The 12,273-nt window shown below is 37.3% G+C and overlaps 1 protein-coding gene and 1 long non-coding RNA gene across 3 annotated transcripts in view; one reads left to right on the top strand and one right to left on the bottom strand.

Annotated features, from left to right (window-relative positions):
- LOC108232529 (matrix metalloproteinase-17-like) overlaps window positions 1-12,273 on the top strand; it is a 68,212-nt gene that overhangs the window by 2,607 nt on the left and 53,332 nt on the right. The window lies entirely within an intron of this gene.
- The window catches only part of LOC112450337, a 51,536-nt gene continuing 49,370 nt past the window's right edge, over window positions 10,108-12,273 (bottom strand). For both annotated transcript variants that reach the window (XR_003038909.2, XR_003038911.2), the window contains one exon: window positions 10,108-10,368. This is a non-coding gene — a long non-coding RNA (uncharacterized LOC112450337). The remainder of the gene's footprint in view (window positions 10,369-12,273) is intronic.

Here is a 12,273-nt window from a genome sequence, read left to right as displayed (position 1 = left end):
TATTTGCATTCTTTAAGGGAATGCTAGGCCTTTTATCTATTTTTAAATTTATTTTATCTGCATTTCGATGCTATATTGTAAAACTTAGCATTCACAGTTTGCATCCTGAGCGTAATTATTGGTTATCTTATCAAAACAGACAGTTTTCCTTCTCTCGTTGTTTGTTTGGTGTGAACACAAGAGATGGACGAGCAGACTGACAGATGTGCGCCCTTCTCCCCTGCGCCTACCTGATTGACTTTTAAATAAGACTTTCTGCTGCACTGATGAAACCGCTCTCAGCTGTGGAGAACAGGTGGATAATTGGTTGTCGAGGGTTTCAGTGCCATCTCAGCCCATTTGTGTTCATAACTGCCATGCATTTGGGATTCGGCCTGCAAAAACAGTCATCTACCCGCAGAAGCGTGTCCTGATATCCAGCTCTGGTGCTTCACAGTCCCATCGCAACTTCAAAGCCACGACAAGGCTTTTAGTCGAGCTTTAGCGCTCAACGGATCTGTCTCTCGTTTTAACTACGGTACACAGTGACCATAATTAACTGCGTTGCAAACTTCAGCACAACTTCGAGGCATCCACTTCCCGACTTTGCAGACATCTAGCTCTGTAGATCTCTGCAAAGCACCAATTTGTAATTTTCAGCATATGAGGGAACTCCTACACAACAGCTACAATGTCATCTGCGCTATGTGTGTTCCACTTATAATGTCCCGGCTGTTTTCAGCCATGGTGCGGGACGACTAAGTTCCTGTTTGCTTCCAGAAACAGAACCGGGCTTGTTGTAAGAGCACAGACGGAAGACACGAGGGTCAGATGGTCCAGACCTTTCCTTCCTGGAAAATATTTTACCCATAAATTAGTTTGAAATATAGTGATATATATGCATTGGAATATTTTGTGCTAATTATAGGCACAGACCAAAAGCTATGAAACTTTTAACTTCACAAAAGGGTTGGTTCACTGTTTTACTATCTCTCGCATAGTTAATACTGTAGTGTCAGAGGTGGTAGAGCTCCAATTTAGGAAAAGTTCCAAGTTTTCTACAACACAGCAAAAAAATAAATCTTCAACTTGTTATTTTGTTCCATAATTGCTGGTATTGTCATTGCCCAACTCTCTTGTATTAAAAAAAAAAAAACATAAACCTAGAATTTAATACCGGGAACATTTTAAATAAAAAGTGAGGACAGAGAAATAGAGATAGAAATGTTAATAAAGTAAAAAAGCACATACCATTAAAAAAATAGCCAAATCACGTTTTCTCAACTTCGACAAAAATGTTTACATACATAAACAAACTGAGTGTAGGTTTGTTAACTAAGTTCTTCAGTTGCATGTACATTTAACACCTAAACAGAAGCTTCTCAAATTAAAATAAAAGTATCGATTCAACGATTTTTGCACAATTATACTGATTTCCTTTAAAACGAAGCATTTGTCTTGTTTTAAAGAAACAAATGTAACTTGGGTGAACATGATTGACAACTTCTGGTTCCCAACCTAACTGGATTTTGCTGAGGAAGCTGAAACTGATCTGTTAAAGCTAAAAGAAGGGGAGCATTAGTTAATAGCTAAAAGTAGAGCATTAGCTAGATGCTAAAAGAAGCAAAATGACAGTCAATAACAGCAACAGGCTAGCTAAAAGCTAAAAGTAACAAAAGGCTAAATTAAGCTGAAAGTATCAAAATGATAGCTAAATCTAAAAGTAGCAAAATAAGGTTAAAATAAAACATTTACTAAATCAGATTTCAGTGAGAACCATGTTTTAGATGGAACTGAAGAGAACTATGTACTTCTGTAAGAAAATATTTTAAATAAAGTTCAATATTTTGAAATATAAATGTATAATATAATGTATAAAAGTGACAAAAACCATAGGTTTCTTTTAATATATGAATGGCTAAAATAATAAATATTTAGATGTAGGTAATGGAAAAAAATAAGGAAAACAATGATGTGAGTGCTGAGCATTCACACAATAAAACAAAACAAAACAAAAGCAGTCAGACATATGTTTTTTCCTTCCATGTCTCAATAGAATCAAATATTTTAACCAGTCTGCATTTTGTTTGCTTCATTACCTTTCAATTTGTATGGAGCAGCTGCGTCTCCTAATACACAAAAGTGTGTGAAAGCAGAAGGTTTAACTACAAATCCAAACATCACAACTACGTCTTGTTTTAAATTGGTTTCAAAGCATTTTTGTTTGCTGTACAAACTATATGATAGATGACTCTGTTAAATTAAAGCCAAACTACTTGTATGACATTATAATACTACAGTTTAATATGTGTTTTGTTAGCACCCCCCACCCCCCTGTAACCATCACTTACATTTAAAAGGTGTCTCAAAATAGCTGGAAGGGACCACATGAGCGGCCGCTGAAAGCACCTTAATAACCATTTGATCCTGTAAAAACTAAAAAAAAAAATGTTTTGTTTGTATTAAATCTCTTTCGGTGAAGAAGATTAGGTTTGTCTGGTATTTTTGCACTGCACGTGTAATGAGGAATAAAACCAAATGAATGTGTGGTGTAATGCCTAAGGGGACCACCATTCCCTGCCAGGCTGCTTCTAATTCTCCTTTTTGCTCTATAATTTCCTCAATGAGAATACCATCTGGTCTGTCCATTGAGCAGAGAAGGAAAAAAAAAAAAAAAAACCTGAAAACCCTATCCCAAGCCTCCCTCCTCCACCCTCTTCTACCACCACACTCATCTTCTCCCTTCCCCACTAGACCTCATAACACTGAACTCTCATGCAACTCGCCTGCTCAGCTCTACTGCCACCACTCCTCATTAGCTCTGCCTTTGCCTCACTAAAGTGCAAATTTCACCAGTATTATTTTCCTCTTTCCTCAGCTTTTTTAGTCTTCTTCCTTTAGTTTTCTTCTGACAAACCAGACCGAAGGGTTTCTTTTCAACACCGCGCATCACGGTTCTTCTGAGATACAGAGAAAACAGGCTGCACAAGTCATCAGGAACAGAGGAAATGCTACAAAGAACTGGGTGATCAACCTGAAACGGTTAGGCGAGGAAGGAATATAGCAAGTAATCAAATAAAAGTTTTAGATTTGAGTAATTGTGCTGTAAAAACCCACTTGATTTGCATTTGTACCACACGTCACTGAAAGGCAAAGGCAGGCGGTTGTGGTTTTGTCTCTGTGTAGTCGTGTGTTTGTCTGTTATCAGAATATCTAATGAACCGCTGGACAAATTTTAATGACACTTGCAGAAAGTAATCATTGGATTTACATTTAAAATTCGAGTCAGCGCTATGCAAGATGGCCACTACAGCCAGCTGACCATAAAAAACAAAAAAGGGCTACAATTCTGTCAATTTCACAAACATTGCGCTAAAATGTGATTGTAGATGAGAGTCATTCACAAAAAACTACTCAAAGTGCCCCTCATTGTGCAACATCTTTGATTAAAATCTTAGCATTAACTGTTGGAATCAACCCTGTCTGTATGTTAGCAAAATATTTATGAACCACTGCATGGATTTAAATGAAACTCACGGAAAATAATCAGAGGATGCATCTGCAACCGATTAACCTTTGGAGTCAATTCAGTTCAAGATGGCCGTCACAGCTAATCAGCATTAGCCAACACATGTCATGCTGAAGAATTAGACCATTTTAGCACTGCTGTTTCTTCTTCATAAACTGTGTTGACTTTCTATTTGTTGCACATGTATCCAGGTCAAGCATGCTTCATTTTCATGCACATAAGATAGGGGATCACTACAACAGAATACATCACCATGTAGTGACGAATGATGAGGAGACAGTTCTGCATGTAAAATGTAGCACATTCTCAGCTTCTCGGGAAAAGCGAGATCCTGTGGAAATCAGCCAGTCCTTCAAACATTTTTCCGACCCAATCTGTCATCGCAGCTTTGCTAAGTTTAAAATATCTCTGGAGACTTGCAAGTTTGAGAGAATGTCAGTCTTTGATAACTGTAAAGGCAAAGTGAGCAAGAATCTTCAGGGCCCTGCCACTGTAACACAGGGGTGTGGGAGTGAAAGGTGGCAGCTGCAATGCTTCTCCACAATGTTTTTCCTCTATGAAAACAGCAGGTAGAGCCAAATAAATTTGTGGTTTAAACTTGAAAATAAAAGAACTTGTGGGTTGCAGGTCATAGAGTTATCTTGAAAGTAGGACAATAGTGTAACTGCCTGTGTCTGTCTGTGTCTGTGTGTGTGTGTGTGTGTATTTGTGTGTCCATTTGTCTGTCTGTCAGCAAAATACCACAAACCACTGGACAGATTTTATTGAAACTCCCAGAAAGTAATCATTAGTTGTACATCTACAACTTATTAAGATAACTATCTTTTGAAGTCAACTTAATTCAAGATGGCTGCCACAGATAATCAACCTTAGCAAACAGAAGTGGCTATTAATGAGTCGATTTTACAGGAGAATTATCCCCAGTGCATACTCCGAACACTAACAGATCACACAACATCTTTGTTTACAACTTTGGCATGCAAGGTGGCAGTTCCTTTAAGGATAGGTGCATTAATTTTTAAAGCTTTTGAGCTGCAACTGAGTAGCCACTCTTTGACCGACTGTCATTATGTTAAACTGTTTCCATCCACTGCAAACAAAAGGCAGTAAACACATTTATTAACTTGAAATGAAATTTCGTGGTACAATAATGTGTTTGAGTGGGTGTTTTGTGTGGTGGCGCATTTTCGCATTTGACAAACAGCAGTAGGGATACAGACGTATTGTCCTCAAAGACAGTAAAGACATTTTTTAGAGCAGGCAACTACCAAGGGACACACAGATGCAGTTTTGATGTTGGATCTACTTGTAGCCCTTATTTAGTCCTCAATATCTCCCTTCAGCTAAATTCAGACTGTATTTAGCCCAAACAGTTTGCTCTTCATAACCTAGTTTCTATACCACACAAAGTGAAAATATGTAAGATACACAACTCAAGTCTGTAAGTTATTCTAAAGCCCCCAAAACAAAAGAAAAAACAACACAAACTGAGATTTCTAAAAAAAAAAAAAAGAGCTTGATTTCTTATTGTGATATTGTAGTCAAAACATTAACTTGTCAACTGCCATTGTTTTGTTCAGCTGAGGTAAAAAACTAGACATGTTTTTTTTATTAAAAAGATACACAGTGATTGTACATTATATGGTTATATTGGACTGGAACAAGACATCATAAAACAAGATGTGACCATTTACTGTTTAATATAAAAGTATAAGAACGGACTTGAATTAGTTTGGTGGAAATGTCAGTTCAGTTGACATGAACTTAAAATTACAAGTTAAACCCACAGACAGATTGTAACTGTAAAGATCTCAATTTCAAGCTTTACAAAAGGTACGACATATTAATTCTTGCCACTCTTGGCTAAAAACAGATTTTATTAGACGTTCAAGACTTTGTTCAGACATCTACAAAACTTTTCTTTTTAGACCAATTTTATCCCGATTTTAGCAGAGACATTCATGGAAAAATGAAATGTTAATTAGACATTTCTTCAACCCTAAATGCACACAGAGACTTTATAATAGTGTGAATAAAATCTCACAGTTGTCAGACCAACTCCTCAATAAGCTTCGATATATAGAAAATTTCCATACTGACACTTTCCATCCACCGACACTACTTCATATAACTACTCTCTCTATATTGATTAGCGTTGATGATATGACATGTGGGAAAACTGGGACTCATTTATTATTGGCTACTTTTACTCACAGTACCATCCAGTCTTGTAAAAATAACAAATATTGTGTGTGAATTGCACTTTTTTTCCCCGTCATTTTTTGTGTTTGAATGAAGCATGAGGAACATTAACACTAAAGTGATCAATGCGTAAATCACCTAATGATGTCACTTTAACAGGCTGATAAAGCCATTAATGTTATGTATCTGATGTGTGAAAAGGGCTTTTGAGTATCGCTAAGAGACGCCACAGGCTGCAACAAAACAACACCATTTGACAACCTTGGATGGGAGCCAGTTGGTGAAAAATATGGTAGGGAAAAATCAAATCCAAGCTACAAAAACACGGATGGCCATGCACCACATCAAACACTTCTGTTTACTCCAGCAGAAAATAGAAAAAAAAAAACTAACTTTACAAGGAAGTTTAACTGAAAAAGGAAAACAATCACAGTGCTTGCTTTCAACAAAGCATAGATGTCTTAATTCAGTCTTTCACTGACAAACAAGGATATGCCTGCATGTGAACTTAGTAAAATATCTTGTGAGCCACTGGGGAGATTTTAATGAAACTCTCAGAAGTACAAATTAGATTTTGGAGTTAACCCAATCCAAGATGGCCACTAAAGATAACTGACTTAAAGAATCAAACAATGAGCTATAACATAGCTATAACACATATTAAGCTAAAATTTGGCTGATCCCCAACACGTATATCAAGTATTATCTTGATTTCACAGGATATTTGCTTATTTTTGTCATTAACTACTGAAATCAACGCTGTCTGTCTGTTAGCAAAATATCATATCAGACATTGAGCTAAAGTTTGGTGGGGTAGTAGCCGGAAGTGAGTCACAACATATACTTTGAGCACTAACAGGTCATGCAAGATCTCATGTGATCGCATATTTTCAAGATTTGATCAAAAGGGCTAAAATGCTAATATTTCTTAAAATAAGATAGTCTTACTTTAAATTGCTGGACTACAAGGTGGCGGGCGATGTGCATTCAATCAAGGAATGCTTGGCCTTTAATTATTTTTCTGCATTGGCCTGATTTAAGTGCAGAATTTCTCAGACTAATTAGCAATATGTTCATGTCTTGTGTGTGTCATTGAAAATTACAAGTGCAAATGTGCTGCAACAGTAAAATGATGTAAGAGGTTTGTTGGACAAAACTGCTTTGACTTCAGAATTTTAATGTGAATTGTTTCTTTGATTTTCATGTTGAAAGTCCATCTGTAGCTCTATCAGAGCAGTTTTCTTCCATCTCTTTTTGCTTGATTTTACAGTGGTGATGGATTTAATATTACGGCCAAGAGAGGGCTGTTTTCTGCAACAGAGCGGAGTGGCATGCAATGTTCTCTTTCCATTGGCTTGAACTGACTTCATTACTTGTGCAAGGACCCACTCCGGGGCTCCCCATATAGAAAACCTCAAATCAACTCCATGTGGGCAGTTCTATTTTAACTCGCCGGAGCCTCGCCTTCCTTCTCGTCTTCGACCACATCAAGGCTTTGGTTGCCATTTCCATTCAAAAGGCTGACTGGATCTTGTAATTACGGCGGTTTCTGGTGTTGTGCTGGCTCATGTGCCGTCGCCTGAAATAATCTATAGCTTTGCCAACTGAACTGCCAATAGACGCCTTTAATAGCTGGATCAAGAAAACACAAAAGCAACAACAAAGCTACTCTGAAATTACTTGCAGGAGCTGGTAGAGTTATGATAAATGCGGTTTTGTGTGTATGCATGTTGTTGCGACTGCCGGCGTTTGTGCGCCATGTTACACTGGTGATCTCATCGTTTGTCTCTAAATTGCAAGTCTCTGAGCAAGTGGAGCAGATGATTGAAAAAGAAAAAAAAAACAAAACAAAAAAACAACAAAAAAAAAACAGATGAAGATGATTGCTTATCGTCTTTGGAGTCAACTTCACAGCATGTATAAGTTATGTGTTCACGATCTCATTTCTCTAAAGGTCCAAGTGAGCTACAGGAGTGCGAGGAAGAGAGATTGAGTGGGTGGCAGAAATAAGCTGTGTCTCTATCCAGCTATCACTGGCAATTAGACTTACTTTCTCCAGTGCAGTGTTGATACTCAGCTTCCTTTCAAGTGAATTTAATGAACCACTAACAGTTCACAGAAATACAAGGGGCACTCATTATTGCGTGAATAGTAGTGTTTCCGACTATGTGAAGGACAGTCTGGACTGGGCTTAAATTTGCATTTAGGTTAATGTTAAGAATAGGTATAGGCTTGTTTAGGATCTAGTTTAAAATAGAACCAACCACATATCGAGATGCACACACAGATGCAGCTGTGTATATGTTCGGTGTGTATTTGTGTAACACTTAGTGTGGGTATGCCAGCTGCCCGCATTCCACATCTAAAGCCCAAGAGACATTGTAAAGATCACTATAGTAACATATAGCATCCATTTCCAAAGCATTATAAAGTGTGTAGAAGGGCAGACCATAAATACACCCTGATGTATGCTTTCCCCTTCACCTTTTTGAACTTTAAAGATAGTTAAAATGAAACTAGCATTTGCCCTCCGCCTTCCACGCCAAGGTTTTAAACAAAGATTTTCTGTGAAATGTTAGCGCTCAACAAATGTGTTGGGGATCATTTTCACTTAGTACCGCTTCTTATTTTAGTTCAGCGTCTGTAAAACTGTCTGAGTTTTAATTTATGTGTTTTAATTTGTAGTAATTTAATTTATAATTTTAATTTATAATAATGTATGTGTTTGCTAAGTTTGGTTAGCTATGGAGGCCATCTTGAATCAGTAATCACTTGTAGATGTACATCCAGTGTTTACTTTTTGAAATCCAACCAGTGATTCATGAATATTTTCAGACAAACAGGATTGACTCTAAAAGTCAATGCCAACATTTTAAACAACAGATAGAAGGCGTTACATGATCACCTGCCTTTCATGGCTGTGGGTGACAATGAATGAACACATCGGCAAAGAATTAAATTGCATTACTTCAAAAAGTTAGGAGTTATGGATTTGATATTAACTTAGTTAAACATCATATCATGCATCAGGGAACAGTACTGTCACAAAGCACTGGAACTTATTTTAGTCCTTATTTGTTTTGTCTTGCAAAAAGTAAAACCAAAAAAAAGTAAATGCATATGAACTAGACTGAGACAAATGGTTTGTTTTTCATAAATTAATATTCAACACATATAAATGTATTAATTTGATGTTGAAAACATTAACAACCTTATAAGAGTGGCTTTATTTTACAAATAGTGCAAAGTATGTAGCACTTTTGACATTTTTACACACATTCTTTTCTGATTAAAGTTCCTTATTGTTTTGTTACACCTAAAAACCTGTTGATAAATTCAATTACCCTTTGTTGTTCATGGTTTCTTTGAAGCGAACTTGATGGACAGTTTTTCATTTTCATAAAGGTCACAAAGATTAAACACAATTTACAAGTGACATTGATTTGCAGAGTTTTTGACGCAATTAATTGATAAATTAAAAAGTCGCAAAAGGCTAAATGACACCCAGTTGTATTTAAGATCCATTAAAGCTGATGCAGTAAAAAAGGGAAAATACAAGGTGTGAACAGAGTGGTAAACCAAGACAACCTGCACCCAGCTCTGCTGCACATAACCCTTCAAAGCCTCACCTCATCTGAGTCGACCCAATAATAGGTCTTAACTCTCTTGAACACAAAACCATTGTTAGGAACGAGCAGCAACAACAAGCCCCCTCACTGTGTGCTTTCACATTGGCTGCATTTGGGAAAAAAATAGCTCTTAAACACACCAGAAGGGCCTCTTCAAACCGATGGCTTGAATGCATGATCTTAGTCTGCACAAATAAACAAAATGACCCAGTGCAAAAAGTGGCATTTGTAGGAGTGTGCAAATTAATGTGGGAAACAGAAGACTGCTTAGAGAAAAGAGAAAGTCAACAAAGCAGTCAATGATGTTTTTGGTCAGTGTCAGTACTTGGTCTTCAGTTACTTCAGTTCTTGTGAAAAGTGTTGCTTAAGTTGGGGAGAGGACAATGGGAAATGCCACCTCCTGTCTTTTGCACTAATTTGCTACCCTGAACAGCCAATTAGAGTGATCTTTCAGTGAAAGGCCTAGCTCCAATTCAGCATGTTGAATTAGCAGGAAAAAAGCTTTGACATGATCCAGCAGTGCAGAAGGTACAGTACACACCAAAAAGACACAAGAGAGACAGACATTCAGCGATACTCCAGATGTTCTCAACAGCCCATTACCTGCTTGGTGTAAAACAGGCCTAAAGGGGATAAACGCAGCAGTGACAGTGAAAAGCAAAAGACTAAATCAGCATTTCACTTGAAATCTTTCTTTTTTCTTCTTCCTTTTAAAAAAACTTTCCACACGAGCTTGTCTGTATGAAGTGGAAAAAATGGAGACTGACTAATAACCATGATCAACTTTAGCTGACAGTACAAAACCACATAAGCCTGCCTTTTATCTCCACAAGTTTACAGTTTCCCTCGCATATGTTCTAGTTATTTAGCTATTTCTGTTTACGCCTTGGGAAGAAGCATGAGGCCTCAACCCCACCCTGCTAGCACACTTAGGTCTTGAGTCCAGTTTCCTTCGTCTCCCCCACAACCTTTGGTCTGCTTTGGCCTTTGCTTTTCTCTTGTCCTGGGAGTTCCAAGTCAGTTCTTGTCCTGTAACATCAGATGGTTAACATAGGATGTGTTTAACTCAGCCATGCTTTGGCTTCTTTACATCCAGACTGATTGGCTTATGATTGGTTCTGAGTTGGAGATCTTCTCAATACTCAACCATCTGGAGCTTGTTAGTAGTAATGTTGGTCACTCAGTATGTCTGAAATCCATTGAGGTGAATAGCTTTTACATTAGTTTTGAAGATTTTAATTTTCCAGATAGGTCGCTAGATGATGAAGATGTTTGACTTTGTTGATTCTGCTTCTAAAATCCTAATCTTTGCCACCAACCTTGCTGGCTATACTTCTAAGGTACAGTAAGTAGAGTATTTTGTATTTCTCTCCTTGCAGCTGTAGCAGGAGTTCTAGCTTGTTGTTGATTGCCTCTTTGGAGAGCCATGCAAGCTTGGCTTGTGCATGTTGCTGCTTTTGATTTAGGAGGCCAATATAAGGTCAGGTTGCTTGGTAATAGTCTACTAGATGCTTGTGTTGCAGTCCGTGGTCATTCTTCTTATGATCCAGTGTGTGATGATTAGGAAGATTGTCAGAGACATCTTACACTGTTGCTTGAACCTTGGTCTTCAATGCAAAGGGGTCTGTTAGAATTTTTTATTGTGCATTACTTGGCAGGGGGAGTCTTTGTATAGCTGGAGGGGGATGCTGATGACTTTTAGAGATTATTTTGTGTTGCATCAACTTTCAACATGTCTTTATCAATGCCACATATGTTCTTCCACCTGGATTTGCCCGTGAAAGTCATATCTTCTTACACATGCTTACAGGAATGTGTTTTGCAACATTGCTAATTTTATATTTTTCACCTAAAGGTGGAAACATGGGCATACAACAAAGGAGTGATTGTTGCCACTACATCTTGATATCAGTTTTGTGTATTAAAGGCTACGGATAATTTAAATGTTATTTTTCACGTAAAATTAGTATTGGTGGTTGGGCATGCTGTACATAAACACAGATATAAACTGACTCACAGAAGCAAGCGACTTAATGATTGACACTAGGAGGTGGCATGTTTGTTTATGTGAGTACCATTACAGCCTTTTTATACCCTCTTCTTCTTGGGATGCTGGTTATGTTTTATTGAATCCTTGTGTCCTTGAGTCTACTGGTTTTGCTCTCAGTGTCATGCTGCATTACCACCCACAGAGAGATGAACTTCAAAGAAGGTTTGAGGCTTTTCCCCCTCAGTGGAGCCTCTGAAACGTACGTCTGTTTAATGAAATCCAGTTATAGCGGGTTATTCTAATTGGCTCCATCAGTTTGTTTATCTTTAATCTCTTGCAACTTCTTCTTTGGATTCCTTTCTGCCTTATTGTCTTCCAGTACCATGCCAAGTTTAAAACCCCTAATCTTTCTGCATCTAACCATAATCTATGTCCCATCATGACATGAAAATGTTTGAAGGTTAGATCTGTAACAATGCTACTGTGATAAATCAGTTTTAGAAGGATGAAGGAAAACATTTTTTTCTTGCTCTGCAACCATTGAATTGCATTCACCAGCAACGACTTTTATTCTGTCTACTATAAAACGTAGATTAAACTTGCACTTTAACTGTAGAAACTGGAGTAGTAATTTAGTGGTTAAGACATTTTCATACTTTAGGATGAAAACACACAGTTTTGGAGGAATGCAGTGGCACATCTATATGACTTTACAATGAGAAACCTTACAGGGTTTAAATAAACATTGCTATTTGTAAAGAATATACAGGTGCTGGTCATAAAATTAGAATATCGTGAAAAAGTAAATTGATTTCAGTAATTCCATTTAAAAAGTGAAACTTGTATATTATATTCATACATTACATACAAACTCATATATTTCAAATGTTTATTTCGTTTAATTTTGATGATTACAAATGACAACAAATGAAAATCTCAAATTC

The sequence above is a fragment of the Kryptolebias marmoratus genome, linkage group LG14, assembly GCF_001649575.2.
Source record: "Kryptolebias marmoratus isolate JLee-2015 linkage group LG14, ASM164957v2, whole genome shotgun sequence".
Classification (NCBI taxonomy): Eukaryota; Metazoa; Chordata; class Actinopteri; order Cyprinodontiformes; family Rivulidae; genus Kryptolebias; species Kryptolebias marmoratus.
The sequence above is the reverse complement of the archived record's forward strand: the minus strand, read 5'-3'. Positions and strand labels throughout refer to the sequence as shown.